This window comes from Triturus cristatus, chromosome 8, assembly GCF_964204655.1.
Source record: "Triturus cristatus chromosome 8, aTriCri1.1, whole genome shotgun sequence".
Classification (NCBI taxonomy): Eukaryota; Metazoa; Chordata; class Amphibia; order Caudata; family Salamandridae; genus Triturus; species Triturus cristatus.
The window spans coordinates 391,043,254-391,058,840 of NC_140591.1; positions in this window are offsets into that span (position 1 = coordinate 391,043,254).

Genomic DNA, 15,587 nt, shown 5'->3' on the forward strand with positions numbered 1-15,587 from the left:
GCTAACTATAACTCGGGCGCCCGCAATGCACTGCTGATGACGTCACATATTACATCACTCATGACATGGTCAGTGACATCACTCATGACATCACTGATGACATCTCAAATGACATCACTGATGACATCACTGATGACATCATCCTTGTGATAGAGTGGCAGACCTCCTCTCACCCTAATATAACCTTTGATACACACATTCAAAAATAGAGACTAAAATTTTCAAAACAATGGACATACCAATACCAGTTACAACAACCTCTTCAGTAATTCTAAGATCCACATACACATCCACTCATTCACCAACAGTCCTATACAGTCACTCATACATGTACTCACTCATCATATGTACTCATACACCTATACATCCTGTTACACAATGCCACTCATCCATAGAGTTACTCACACACATAGTCACTCATGCTAATAAAGAATCAAACATACATTTACTTGCATATACAGTTATACACACACCACCATACTTACTTCTACGGAAACTTACACATACTTAGTCTTTTAAACAATCACTTATAGAAACACATACTTATTCATACAGGAACTCTTTCAATCTCTCACTCTCACATATACTCACATATATACACCAATAGTCACATATACTAGTTTAAAACATATGTAGTTACTCATAAAGACACTATTGAGACAGTCATTCACTCACTAACACACCCATACACACACTCATCCACCCATACAGTCCTGCACACATGCTGTCTTCAACACATACAAACAGTGAGTCACTCATTCATGCACCTATGCACTACGTAATACCCCCCACCGAACCATGCAGACACTCAGACTGATACTCAAAAAACCAACTAATAACCTATATAGACACCCATGTAGCTACTCACCAACCCATGCAGCCACTTATACACAAAGTGAGAGACTGATACAGATATTTACATATTTAAACATTACTCACTAAGCCATGTATTCACTATGATACACTTAATCAGTCAGTTACACAATCAATTTTTCAAAAACAAATCATCCATTTAGACACTTATATACCCATTTATTCTTCCATCGACCTTGAGATATACATATATAAAACATATTTAATTTTCAGAAAAACACACAGTCACTGGATGATGTCATCAGTGATGTCATCAGTGATGTCATTTGAGATGTCATCAGTGATGTCATGAGTGATGTCACTGACCATGTCATGAGTGATGTAATATGTGACGTCATCAGCAGTGCATTGCGGGCGCCCGAGTTATAGTTAGCTGAACTAACTATAACGGGGGAATTTCAATGGTTTTGTACAAGTGAATAGTCCAGCTAACTATAACACCCCTGAAACCTATGGTTTTTTCAGTGAATTTCTGAGGTTTTTTAAATGCTAAATCCTAACTATAACGTGCCTGAAACCTATGTTTTTTTCTGTGAATATATATATATATATATTCCTCCGTTATAGTTAGTTCTGCTAACTATAACTCGCACGCCCGCAATGCTCTGCTGATGATGTCACATATTGCATCATTCATGACATGGTCAGTGACATCACTGATGACATCATCCAGTGAATGTGGTTTAGTTTGAAATTTAAATATGTATTATATATACCAATCTGTATTGAAGATTGAGTGGATATATAACTGTCCGGATGGAGGATTTAGTACCTGTCTGACTGTCTGGTTACGTGAGTAATTAAAAGTGTCTCACTTAATACATGGATTAGTAACTAAACTATGTGAGTGTGTGCATCACTGTCTCTGATGTTGTATAACATGCTGCATCAGTTGTTCACTAACTACATGAGTATGTATATTAGTTATTGATTAGTTAGGGGAGTATTTGTATGGGACACTGAGTTTGTGGTTGGTTGGATGGGGTGTGTGTAACTCTTTGCATAGATGTGTGAATGATTGATTGACTAGGTGTATAGGTTTAAGATTGCATGTGGAAACAGTTGTTTGGGTGACTGAGTGTATTTATTTGTATGTTGGTGAGCGAATATATGTTTTAGTTGTACATCTTCAACAAAGTAAAAAAATAAAAGGCATTGTATGTGAGAGTTGGTGTATATAAATAAGTATGTGTAAGAGTCAGTGATTGTGAGAGTAACTATATGAATGAGTTTATAATTGTAATGGTGATTTTTTAACATATTAACTATGAGTTACTATGTGTTTGAATAAATGAGGTGTTGTTGGATAATTGTGTAAGTGAGTAAATGTAAGTGTGATTAATTTTTTTCATGAGTGAGTAGGATAACTGCATAACTGACTAAGAGGACTCCTGAGGTGTCAATGTCTATATATGTGTATAAGTACATTTGATAGTGTTCTATTAATTAGTGACTGCATGTATAAATGATTCTGTTGTTGAATGGGGAGTTCTGTGTGTAGACTTAGGAATCAGTGAGTGAGTATATAGTAACTGGTATTGGTGTGTCAATGGTTTCAAATATGGTACTCTATTTTACAGTGAGTGATGAAAGGTTATACTAGTGTAAGATGAGGTGTATCAGATTGTCAAGTGGATGATGTCATCAGTGATATCATCAGTGATGTCACCAGTGATGTCATTAGTGATGTCACTGACCGTGTCATGAAGGATGCAATATGTGACATCATCAGCAGTGCATTGAGGGCGCACGAGTTATAGTTAGCAGAACTAATTATAACGGAGGAATTTCTATGGTTTTGTACGAGTGAAATGGCCAGCTAACTATAACACCCCTGAAACCTATGTATTTTTCAGTGAATTTCTAAGTTTTTTAAAATGCTAATTTCTAACCATAACGTCTCTTAAACCTATGGATTTTTCAGTGAATTTCAAAGCTTTTTTAAATGCTAATTTCTAACTATAACGTCTCTGAAACCTATGGTTTTTTTCAGTGAATTTCAAAGGTTTTTTAAATGCTAACTTTTAAGTGTGATAGCCGTTATACCTATTTTTTTGTACTGATTTTCTACAGTTTTTTAACTGTTTATTTATAAATATTTTATTCATTAAATAGCATTATATATTTTTCTGAAAATTGCAAAAACTACTTTAAAAACATTCAAAATGAAAAATTGATCAATTTTTTTGTTTTAATTTTTATTTTAATATATTTATATTATTTTCTTAAAAAAAAAAATCCACATTTTTTTCAGAGTCACGCACTCAAAGCGTACACATCACGGTGGGTGCGTGGATTCTAGCCGCCATTTTAGAAAACTTGTGAAGGATCGGCATACAGTGTGCGACGGCTGCGTGTTTTTCAGTTACATCATATACATTTAATATTACGCGATGTGTGCGATTGGTATGCGACCAGTCCGCACTCCTGCTCCCGCGCATTTGTGACACATGTGCATTACGGTATGAGATGCTTGCACGGTGGCGGGTCCCGCGTGACGACATATACATGCTGGGGCGCAACTCCCGCAAAAAAATGTTATGTTCCAAAATGATATGTATGTGTCCTTAATATACATGTTAGGGCAAGAGATTATCTAAGAACCAGGTCAGCAGAGCTGCTGTAGAACCAGAGAAACCAGGTCAGTAGAGCTGCTTTAGAGCGAGAGAACCAGGTCAGCAGAGCTGCTTTAGATGGAGAGAAACGGGTCAGCAGAGCTGCTTCAGAGCCAATGGACCAGGTCAACAGAGCTGCTCTAGAGCCAGAGAACCAGGTCAGCAGAACTGCTTTAGAGCCATAGAACAGGGTCAACAGAGCTGCTTTAGAGCCAGAGAACCAGGTCAGCAAAGCTGCTCTAGAGGGAGAGAACCAGGTCAGCAGAGCTGCTCTAGAGCCAGAGAACCATGTCAGCAGAACTGCTTTAGAGCCATAGAACCGGGTCAGCAGAGCTGCTTTAGAGCCAGAGAACCAGGTCAGCAGAGCTGTTGTAGAGCCAGAGAGCCAGATCAGCAGAGCTGCTCTGTAGCCTAAGAACTAGGTCAGCAGAGCAGCTCTAGAGCCAGAGAACCAGGTCAGCAGACCTGCTCTAGAGCCAGAGAAACCAGGTCAGCAGAGCTGCTTTAGAGGGAGAGAACCAGGTCAGCAGATCTGCTTTAGAGCGAGAGAACCAGGTCAGCAGAGCTGCTCTAGCTGACACTGACTGACTGACACTGACTGACTGACACTGACTGATTGACCCTGACTGACACTGATTGACTGACACTGACACTGACTGACACTGACACTGACTGACACTGATTGACTGACACTGACTGACTGACACTGACTGACACTGACTGACACTGATTGACTGACACTGACTGACTGACACTGACTGACTGACACTGACTGACACTGACACTGACTCTCTAGAGCCAGAGAACCAGGTCAGCAGAGCTGCTGTAGAGCCAGAGAAAACAGGTTAGCAGAGCTGCTTTAGAGGGAGAGGACCAGGTCAGCACAGCTGCTTTAGAGCCAGAGAACCAGGCCAGCAGAGCTGCCTTCGAGCCATAGAACCAGGTCAGCAGAGCTGCTTTAGAGCCAGAGAACCAGGTCAGCAGAGCTGCTCTAGATCCAGAGAACCAAGTCAGCAGAGCTGCTTTAGAGCCAGAGAACCAGTTCAGCAGAGGTTCTCTAGAGCCTAAGAACCAGGTCAGCAGAGCTGCTATAGAGCCAGAGAACCGGGCCAGGAGAGCTGCTGTAGAGCCAGAGAAACCAGGTCAGTAGAGCTGCTTTAGAGGGAGAGAACCAGGTCAGCAGAGCTGCTCTATAGGTTGAGAACCAGGTCAGCAGAGCTGCTCTAGAGCCAGAGAACCAGGTCAGCAGAGCTGCTCTAGAGCCAGAGAACCATGTCAGCAGAACTGCTATAGAGCCATAGAACCAGGTCAGCAGATCTGTTGTAGAGCCAGAGAACCAGATCAGCAGAGCTGCTCTGTAGCCTAAGAACTAGGTCAGCAGAGCAGCTCTAGAGCCAGAGAACCAGGTCAGCAGACCTGTTGTAGAGCCAGAGAAACCAGGTCAGCAGAGCTGCCTTAGAGGGAGAGAACCAGGTCAGCAGAGCTGCTTTAGAGCCAGAGAACCAGGTCAGCAGAGCTGCTTTAGAGCCAGAGAACCAGGTCAGTAGAGCTGCTCTAGCTGACACTGACTGACTGACACTGACTGACAGACACTGACTGATTGACACTGACTGACACTGATTGACTGACACTGACTGACACTGACACTGACTGACACTGATTGACTGACACTGACTGACTGACACTGATTGACTGACACTGATCGACTGACACTGACTGACTGACACTGATTGACTGACACTGACTGACTGACTCTGTCTGACACTGACTGACTGACACTGACTGACTGACACTGACTGACTGACTGAATCTGACTGACTGACACACACTGACTGACACTGACTGACTGACTGACACTGACTGACTGACTGACACTGACTGACACAGACTGACACTGACTGCTCTCTACTACTCTACTACTCACTACTACTCTACTTCTCACTCTCTACTACTCTCTCCCTACTACTCACTCTCTACTACTCACTCTCTACTAATCACTCTCTACTACTCTACTACTCTCTACTACTCACTCTCTACTCAAACTCTACTACTCTCTACTACTCACTCTCTACTACTCACTCTCTACTACTCTCTCTCTGCTACTCACTCTTTACTACTCACTCTCTACTACTCTCTACTACTCACTCTCTACTACTTTCTACTACTACTCACTCTCTACTATTCTCTACTACCCACTCTTTACTACTCACTCTACACCTCTACCACTCACTCTCTACTACTCACTCTACTCACTCTACTACTCTCTACTTTTCACTCTCTGCTACTCTCTCTACTACTCTCTACTACTCACTCTCTACACTCTACTCTCTATTACTCATCCTCTACTCTCTACCTCTCTACCTCTGTCTACCTCTCTCTCTACTACTCTCTACCTCTCTACCCCTACCTCTCTACCTCTACCTCTCTCCCTCTACCTCTCTACCTCTACACCTCTACCTCTACACCTCTACACCTCTACCTCTCTCTACACACACACATATGCACATATATATAATTCAATGAAAAAACCATAGGTTTCAGGGGCGTTATAGTTAGCTGGACATTTCCCTCGTACAAAACCCTAGAAATTCCCCTGTTATAGTTAGTTTAGCTAACTATAACTCGCGCCCCCGCAATGCACTGCTGATGACGTCACATATTAAATCACTCATGACATGGTCAGTGACATCACTGATGACATCACTGATGACATCTCAAATGACATCACTGATGACATCACTGATGATGTCATCCAGTGAGTATGTGTTTCTGTAAAGTTTTAATATGTTTACTATACATAGGGAAAGGCCTGTTGAAGAATGAGTGGGTGTACAAGTGTGTGAATGGATGATTTTGTAGGTGTGTAACTGACTCTATAAGTGAGTCATTAAATGTATCTTACTACAGACTAGTAACTAAACTGTGTGAATGTCTGTATGTGTCTGTGTGTTGCTGTATAAGTGGCTGCATGGTTTTGTGAATAGCTATATGAGTGTCTATATGGGTTATTGCTTGGTTGTCTGAGTATCTGTATGGGTGCCTGAGTGTTTGTGTGTGTAGGCTGTGTGTGACTCTGTGCATAGATGTGTGAGTGGGTGATTCTATGGTGCATGGTTTTAAGAGTGCAACTGTGATGGACTGTATGGTTGGGTGAGTGTATGTATGAGTGTGTTAGTGATTGAATGTATATCTCAGTTGTACATGTGTCAGTAACTACATATGTGAAAGGCAGTATATATGTGTATAAGAGTATATAAGTGGGTATATGTGAGAGTGTGTGATTGTGAGAGTGGCTGTATGGATGAGTGTATGCTTGTATCAATGATTGTATAAGAGCGTAAGAATGTGGTACTATTTTTATGAGTAAGTGAACTTGAGTGTGTATAACTGCTGGGAGTGTAATTAATTATTTGCATGACTGACTAGGTGTGAGAGTACCTCTATGGATGATTGGTGGTGAGTGAGTGTCTATGTAGGTGTATAAATGCATATGATAGTCTTGTACGGAGTGACTGTAAGTATGAGTGACTGTACAGGTGAATTAGTGGAGGTGTATGTAGACCTAAGAGTTAATAAGTGGGTATGTAGTTATTGGTATTGGAGTATCTATGGTTTTGAGAATGGGCGTCTGAAATTTTGAGTCGGTGTATCAACGGTTAAATTAGGGTGTGAGAAGATGCAGTAATTTATCACATGAATGACGTCATCAGTGATGTCATCAGTGATGTCATTTGAGATGTCATCAGTGATGTCACTGACCATGTCATGAGTGATGTAATATGTGACGTCATCAGCAGTGCATTGCGGGGGCGCGAGTTATAGTTAGCTGAACTAACTATAACAGGGGAATTTCTAGGGTTTTGTACGAGGGAAATGTCCAGCTAACTATAACGCCCCTGAAACCTATGGTTTTTTCAGTGAATTTCTAAGGTTTTTTAAATGCTAATTCCTAACTATAATGTGCCTGAAACCTATGGTTTTTTCAGTGAATTTCAAAGGTTTTTTAAATGCCAATTCCTAACTATAACGTGCATGAAACCTATGTTTTTTTCTGTGAATTTCAAAGGTTTTTTAAATGCTAATTCCTATCTATAACTTATCTCCAAAGATATCATGAAAAGCATTCTTTTTTAAAAGTAGGGTGCACATTAGTTTTGTGGAAAAGCATCTTTGTGATTGGTTAAGAGAAAGCAGTTTCAACGTGGAGTATATATCATAGGATAAAATTTGCTCAGCTCAATCACACCTGCTACTTGCATTTGGAAGGCACTGTTCGAACTTAAAACAATCGTCAACTTTTAACCTGCACCTGTCGTTAAATGTTCAAGAAAATGTTACAAAAAAATATCGTTAAGTTTAAAAAAATTGATGACCTTTTAACCTGCACGTGTTGTAGAATGTTCTAGAAAGTGTGTTGATAGAATACGTTGCATTTCTGACTTCTATGTGTTGTTGAATATTTAAAAAACGGTTCATATGGAAAATTAAAAAGAAACCAATAGAGAAGTTTTGAAACCTAAAAGAATCAAGGAACTATTCTAATTTATTGTTTCCATGTATTTATGTGTGCAGCAACAAAATTATAGGCACAACAGCACTAGGAAGAGGAAGAAGCAGGGAGTGGGGGGAGGGGGGTAAATGGGCAGAATGGCACACATGCACAATTAAGTACAACGCACATATAGGCTAACAATGGCCAAAATGAAACACACCAACAAGGAGCACAAGTCACACAACCCGCCAACATCACACCAGTGAACAAGCATAGAAGTGAAAACCACGCTGCATTCATACAGGATGTGTACAAAGGCCAGTCGTTGGTGTTGTGGGATGTCTGCGACCGTGGTCATCATGGATGAGATGCCCAGCATGTGGCACATGGTCGAGTTCACTGTGTGTTATGTTGCCAAACGGCTGCTCCTCCCTCCCACGAGCCCCCACACTTTTGTACGGTGCGCTGTTGTATCTTGTGCACTCGTACGGCACACCATTGTAATGCCTATTTGCGCATGTCCTGCTACATTCCAACTACAACATCACAGTGCTGTTTGGAGGTGGTGCATGCCACTTTACAACATCGACTGCTGCGGCTTTTGTAGCAGGCCACACCAGAACACAGAGACACACTTACCGCACTTCCTGTACACAGACATTTCTGAGACACCCCGTTCCCATTGCCGGATAGGCACACCCCTGCACTGACCTGTGAACCCCAGACCAGCACACGCCAGTTGTGCATGCAGGAGGATGCGTGCGTAGCTACACATCCAGGCTCACTGCCTACGCTGAGGTGACAGCACACTGTGATGTTGCAGGGCTCGTGCCTATCATGCTAAGACAATGACCACAGGGACACACTTACTAAGATGTGGGTTTGGGGGGCATTGGCGGTTCTGGAGTTGTTGAGATGAGTCTTCTGGCCCTCATGGGTATCCCTGTATCATGCTCATTGACTCTATGGCACCTGTGGGTGTTCTGGTGTGGCTCTTGGCTGTGTTCCCTTTCATGGTGCAGGTAGTTGTCCTGCTAAACACCAGCAGAAAGCAGGTGTAAAATCCCTGGTGCTAACGTGTCTTATCGCCGGAATTTGTTTCGCATTGCAATTGGTGTGAAAGTTGTGATGTGATTTTTTTCGTGTGCAGAACAATATACGAACTGAGCAGTGCATCTCGTCAAGATCCAGCACCTGACGCACTATTCCCAATCAATATAAATACAATGAGATTTCTTAATAGATTTTGTGTGTACACTGTAAGTGCAGCCAATACCTCAGTGCAATTCAATACAGGATTTTAGTATTTAAAATAAATCGGAAAGGTGCACCTCGTGTCTTTTTGCACGGGAACGGCTACTCTCCATTTCATTATCAGCACTTTAACGGAAGTAAAGTTGAGATAAATCTAACACACTATTCAGAAGTTGATGCAAACTGCAGATATCACCAGTATTCCAGCGATAAGTGCCCCAAAATTTAACACCATAGTGAACTCCATCAAATAACAGTAATAAGAACAAGAAAGAGTCACACAGCAGTTAAGAGAACAACCAAAAACGTTATTAATTTTTTTTTCAAACTTTATTTTTTATAATAATAAATATATAAACGATAAACTATTTTCAAACTTTTATTTTTTTATTAACATATATATGAACAATAAACTAATAAACAAAATGTAACAACAATAATACAAAACAACAAGGCGGAACACCCCTGTGGGGACCATGGATGTCGACGACAGACCTGGAAAATCAGAAAGGTTGTTAAAAAAACAACAACATGGTATTCTCAACAAAATACCACAAGAAACTAATCACAGATATATAAAGTGCATCCAGCTAACAACATTTTATAAGTTTAGCTTACAAAAACTGTAAATGTTGCCGCTTTAAAATATTTACCGAATCTGAGGAAATTTTTTTGCAGAAAGCACCACGCCCACAATGTTTTTCTTCAGTGGTGAGGAAATGTTTTACTTTTCCCACGGGTCAAACAAAGACCAATGCCACCTTCGTCGCTCGCAAGATTTGCCAAAGAGTTCTGTTACGAGGGGATCCTAACAAAAAAAACTCGTGCGGCACAGCAAGTATGATGAAACACCTAAGGACCATTTATCCAAACAATCTTGCATGAGAAGAGTGCAAACAGATGAGAAACACTCCTGTTTTGTATCTGTAAAAAGAATCACAAATAAATGTATATTAATAACTTTCAAATTTATACTATTCCATTACTGTACAAACACATTTTATATAAAAACTGACTAAGAAACTATAGCCCTGAACAACAAGTGTGACGATCGTTAAAACACTACATGCATAGTGCACACTACTTTGAAGCAGTTCATGCCCTAAAGCCTACCTCACTAAAAGACTACATGCTAACTGACTACGGGCCATATGTAGGAAGCCTAATACCGGTCGGTAACGGCCGATTTTCGGTAAATATCCCGTTACCGACCGGTATTTAGGCTTTTGCTATGTAGGGGGATCATTTCAGGATTCGGTAATTTACCGAATCGGTAAATATCGAATGCTGAAATGAGATGTAGGGGGAGTGTGTCGTTGGTGTGGGGATTCGTTATTTACCACCAACTAAAAGTTGGTGGTAAATGACGAATACATGTAAAAAGGCATTTTTTGGCTATTTGAAGTGTGCAATGTGGCAGACATACATGCCCTTAGGGCATGTATGTGTGCCACATGTGCACACATGGACGAATGAGGGGTGCAACAGGGTGTCAATGTGACACCCTGCCACCCATGGTGATGCCTCCCCCATTACCGAATCGGTATTTACCGATTCGGTAATGGCAACTGGCTTCCCATTCATTCCTATGGGCCTCCAGGCCCATAGGAATGAATGGGAAGCCAGTTGCCATTACCGAATCGGTAAATACCGATTCTAAAATACCGACAGACACCGAATCGGTATTTATTTACCTACATTACATTTACCGATTCATAAATACCGAATCGGTAAAATTCGGTTTTTAAGAATCGGTAAATGTAATTTACCTACATATGGCCCTAAATGATTACAGTACTATAAGGAGACACACTGGGTGAGTGACAGGGTGTTTGCTAGAAGAGTATGAATACTAACTAGGGAATAGAAGGCGTGAAACACAACTGTGTAGGTGATTAGAGGACTGCATCCATTCTGCATAGGCATTTAAAGCAGTCCATGTGCTAAGGCCTGGCTCACTGCTTGACCACTTGGGTACTGACTGAATGATTAGATTACAGCAAGGAGAGTGCCTAGGTCAATTTATAAGTGCTAGGCTTCTCGCACAGGGAATGGATTAGTACTTGGTACTGAATGGGTCACTAGAGGAGTGCAGTACAAGTGCTGGACTGTATGGATACTGACTAGGAAATTGAAAGTGTGAAAGACAAGTGTCTAGGTGGTTAGAAGACTGCATGCATAGTGCATAGGGGTTTGAAGCAGTCCATGTGCTAAGGCCTGGCTCAGTGTATGAATACTTAGGCACTGACTGAATGATTAGAGTACTGCAAAGATAGTATCTTGGTGAATTTATAAGTGTTTGGGTTTTAGCACAGTGAATGGATTAGTACATGGTGCTGAATGGGTCACTAGAGGACAGGGTATTTCCTGGAAGTGTATGGATACTGACTAGGGAATTGAAGGTGTGAAAGACAATTGTGTAGGTGGTTAGAGGACTGCATGCATAGTGGATAAGGGTTTGAAGCAGTCCATATACTAAGGCCTGGGTCACTGGATGAGTACTTGGGTACTGACTGAATGTTTAGAGCACTGCAAGGAGAGTGCCTGGGTGAATTTATTAGGGTTTGGCGCAGTGAATGGATTAGTACATGATGCTGAATGGGTCACTAGAGGAGTGCAACGGCAGTGACAGGGTGTTTGCTGGAAGTGCACAGATACTGACTGGGGAATTGAAGGTGTGAAAGACAAGTGTGTAGGGGTTTGAAGAAGTCCATGTGCTAAGACCTGGCTCAGTGCATGAATACTTAGGCAGTGACTGAATCATTAGAGTACTGGAAAGAGAGTGTCTAGGTGAATTTATAAGTGTTTGGGTTTTGGCACAGTGAATGGATTAGTACATGCTGTTGAATGGGTCTCTAGAGGACTGCAAATGAAGTGACAGGATGTTTCCTGGAAGTGTATGGATACTGACTAGGGAATTGAAGGTGTAAAAGACAAGTGTATAGTATGTTAGAACACTACATGCATACTGCATAGACATTTGAAGCAATCTATTTGGTACTTAGAAACTGACTAAATAATCAGACTACTTCTAGGACAGTGCTTAGGTAAAACTTTTAAATTTTCAGTTCTGCCACAGCGAACAGAATAGTACATGGTACTGCACCTTAGTGTCAAACCCTGACTCATTTTTTCAACGCATAAACAAAGACTAGCTTCTAATGCTACAAAAACTTGACAACATGAGAGGTTTTAAATTAGTTATCTGTCAGCAAATACACAATGTTACCAAATGCTTCTCTCACAGTGGTTCCCAAATGCACACAGACTCACAGTGTGATTCTAGACAACAACCACTATAGCTAGGAGTTTACCAAAAATCATTCACTACTGTGGAAGTGGTAAGGGAACTGCACACAATCTTCATATTTCAGGACTGCACTTTTGCGTCAAAGCCTGAGTCATAAGTACACCACATCAGTGTCAAAGCCTGACTCATTTAATCAACGCATAAGCAAAGACTGGATTCTAATGCTACTAAAACTTCACATGACAGGTTTTAAAACAGTTATCTGTCAGCAAATACATGATGTTACCAAATGCTTCTCTCACAGTGACCCCAAATACACACTAACTCACAGTGTGATTCTAGACAAGCACCACTATCCCCATGAGTTTACCAAAACTCATTCACTACAGTGCAAGTGGTAAGGGAACTGCACACAATCTACATATTTCACAACTGCAATTTACTGTCAATGCCTGAGTCATATAATGAAAGCATAAGCCATAACTGTCTTCTAATGCTACTAAAACTTGACAACATGACATGTTTTAAAACAGTTATCTGTCAGCAAATATACGATGTTACCAAACACTTCTCTCACAGTGGTTCCCAAATGCACACAGACTCACAGTGTGATTCTAGACAAACAACACTATCCCTAGCAGATTACCAAAACTCATTCACTACAGTGGAAGTGGTAAGGGAACTGCACACAATCTACATATTTCATGACTGCACTTTAGTGTCAATGCCTGACTCATTTAATCAACGCATAAGCAATGACTAGCTTCTATTGCTACTAAAACTTGACAACATGACAAGTTTTAAAATAGTTATCTGTCAGCAAATACACAATGTTACCAAATGCTTCTCTCACAGTGGTTCCCAAATGCACACACACTCACAGTGTGATTCTAGACAACAACCACTATACCCAGGAGTTTACCAAAAATCATTCACTACTGTGGAAGTGGTAAGGGAACTGCACACAATCTTCATATTTCAGGACTGCACTTTTGTGTCAAAGCCTGACTCATTTAATCAAAGCATAAGCAAAGACTGGCTTCTAATGCTACTAAAACTTGACAACATGACCGGTTTTAAAACAGTTATCTGTCAGCAAATACATGATGTTACCAAACGCTTCTCTCACAGTGGTTCCCAAATGTACACAGACTCACAGTGTGATTCTAGACAAGCACCACTATCCCTAGGAGTTTACCAAAACTCATTCACTACAGTGGAAGAGGTAAGGGAACTGCACACAATCTACATAATTCACGACTGCACTTTAGTGTCAATGCCTGACTCATTTAATCAACACATAAGCAAAGACTGGCTTCAAATGCTACTAAAAGTTGACAACATGACAGGTTTTAAAACAGTTATCGGTCAGCAAATACACGATGTTACCAAATGCTTCTCTTACAATCCTTACCCAAATGCACACAGACTCAGAGTGTGATTTTAGACAAGCAACACTATCCTAGGAGTTTACCAAAACACATTCACTAGTCTGAAAGAGTTAATGGTACTGCACACAATCTACATATTTAAGTACACCACATCAGTGTCAAAGCATGACTCATTTAATCAACGCATAAGCAAAGACTGGATTCTAATGCTACTAAAACTTCACAACATGACAGGTTTAAAAAGAGTTATCTGTCAGCAAATACAAGATATTACTAAATGCTTCTCTCACAGTGGTTCCCAAATGCACACAGGCTCTCTGTGTGATTCTAGACAAACAACACTATCCCTTGCACTATACCAAAACACATTTCTTCATCTACAAGGAGTACTACAATTTACTGCAGAAACATAACTCATTTCACAAATTCATAAACAATGACTGGTTTCTAATTCTACCAAAATATAAAAACAGCACAGTTATCTGTCTACAAACACATGAAAAAGACAAATGCTTATCAAAGAATGGTTTCTACATGCACACACATTGTAGAGAAAAAAAGTACTCCCTACACTTTAGCAGGAGAAATACATTAGTCTCATTAAAATCAAAATAGTCTAAATACATCCCCTCACAATTAAATAACTCATCTTTCAAGTTCTTTTGTAGATTAAGAATTATATCAATCACTCACCATATTTACTTTTACAGAATCTCTGCACTGTGCACCTCTCAGCAAAAACAAAGAATGGAAAAGTTTCCCTTTCATTTTCCACACATATACATGTAAACATCAAATCACAATCCTTCACACATAAACTCAAAAGCAAACACACATTTCTATTGGTTAAACATTTCAACCCTTTCCAACTGAAATACATTTCAACCCTTCCCCCAATCTGCCTTCTGCCTGTTACCATAGAAACAGATCATGGAACACTGCACTGAGCTCACTGGTCACAAGTTCAGCACACAATGTTACTAAACAAGACAGGAAGTGTGCTTGACTTTTCAACATATCAGCTTATCATATATAATGTTCCTTACAATCTATTTTTGTTAACCAAAAAGAATCATACCTTTAAAAAACAGAAATATACACCCTACCTTTCAGTGTAGAAAGTAGTCATACAACCAATGATTTCTTGGTTTTTTTCAAAAAACATTGCCGTGGATCCGCGCACCCAACGCATGAGAATCCGTGCACCCAACGCGTTAGGATGCGCGCACCGTGCGCGTATTTCGCCGTTTAAAAAAAAAAAGGGGGGCCTCAGGGGATCCTTCTGGGACCCCCTAAGCACCTCTAGAGGGTCAGAGTATTTCCACTCTGCCCCCTTTATATGTTTTACACACTTATTCCCCTTGCTTCTTCAGCCTCGCTTCTACCGAGGCAGAAAATGGCCGCCAACAGTTCCTGGTTTCGAATGTAGAGAGACACTCGACAGCCAATTAGCATTCAGCGCACGATCGGGAGGGTGCGCGCTCGGTTCGTGGAGGGTGCGCTTACGGTGCTGGTAGGGTCCGCGGATCCTCCCCGGCCATAGATATCACTAACTTTTTACCCTATTTTTCTCAGGAACTACTGAACAGATTCTCACCATTTATGCAAAAGGCACGAGTCTGAACTGAGAACTACCTCTTTGCCAAATTTGGTGTCATTCCGTTCAGCGGTTCGGGCTGTAGCTGCGACAACAGATCCTATGGGAAATTGCA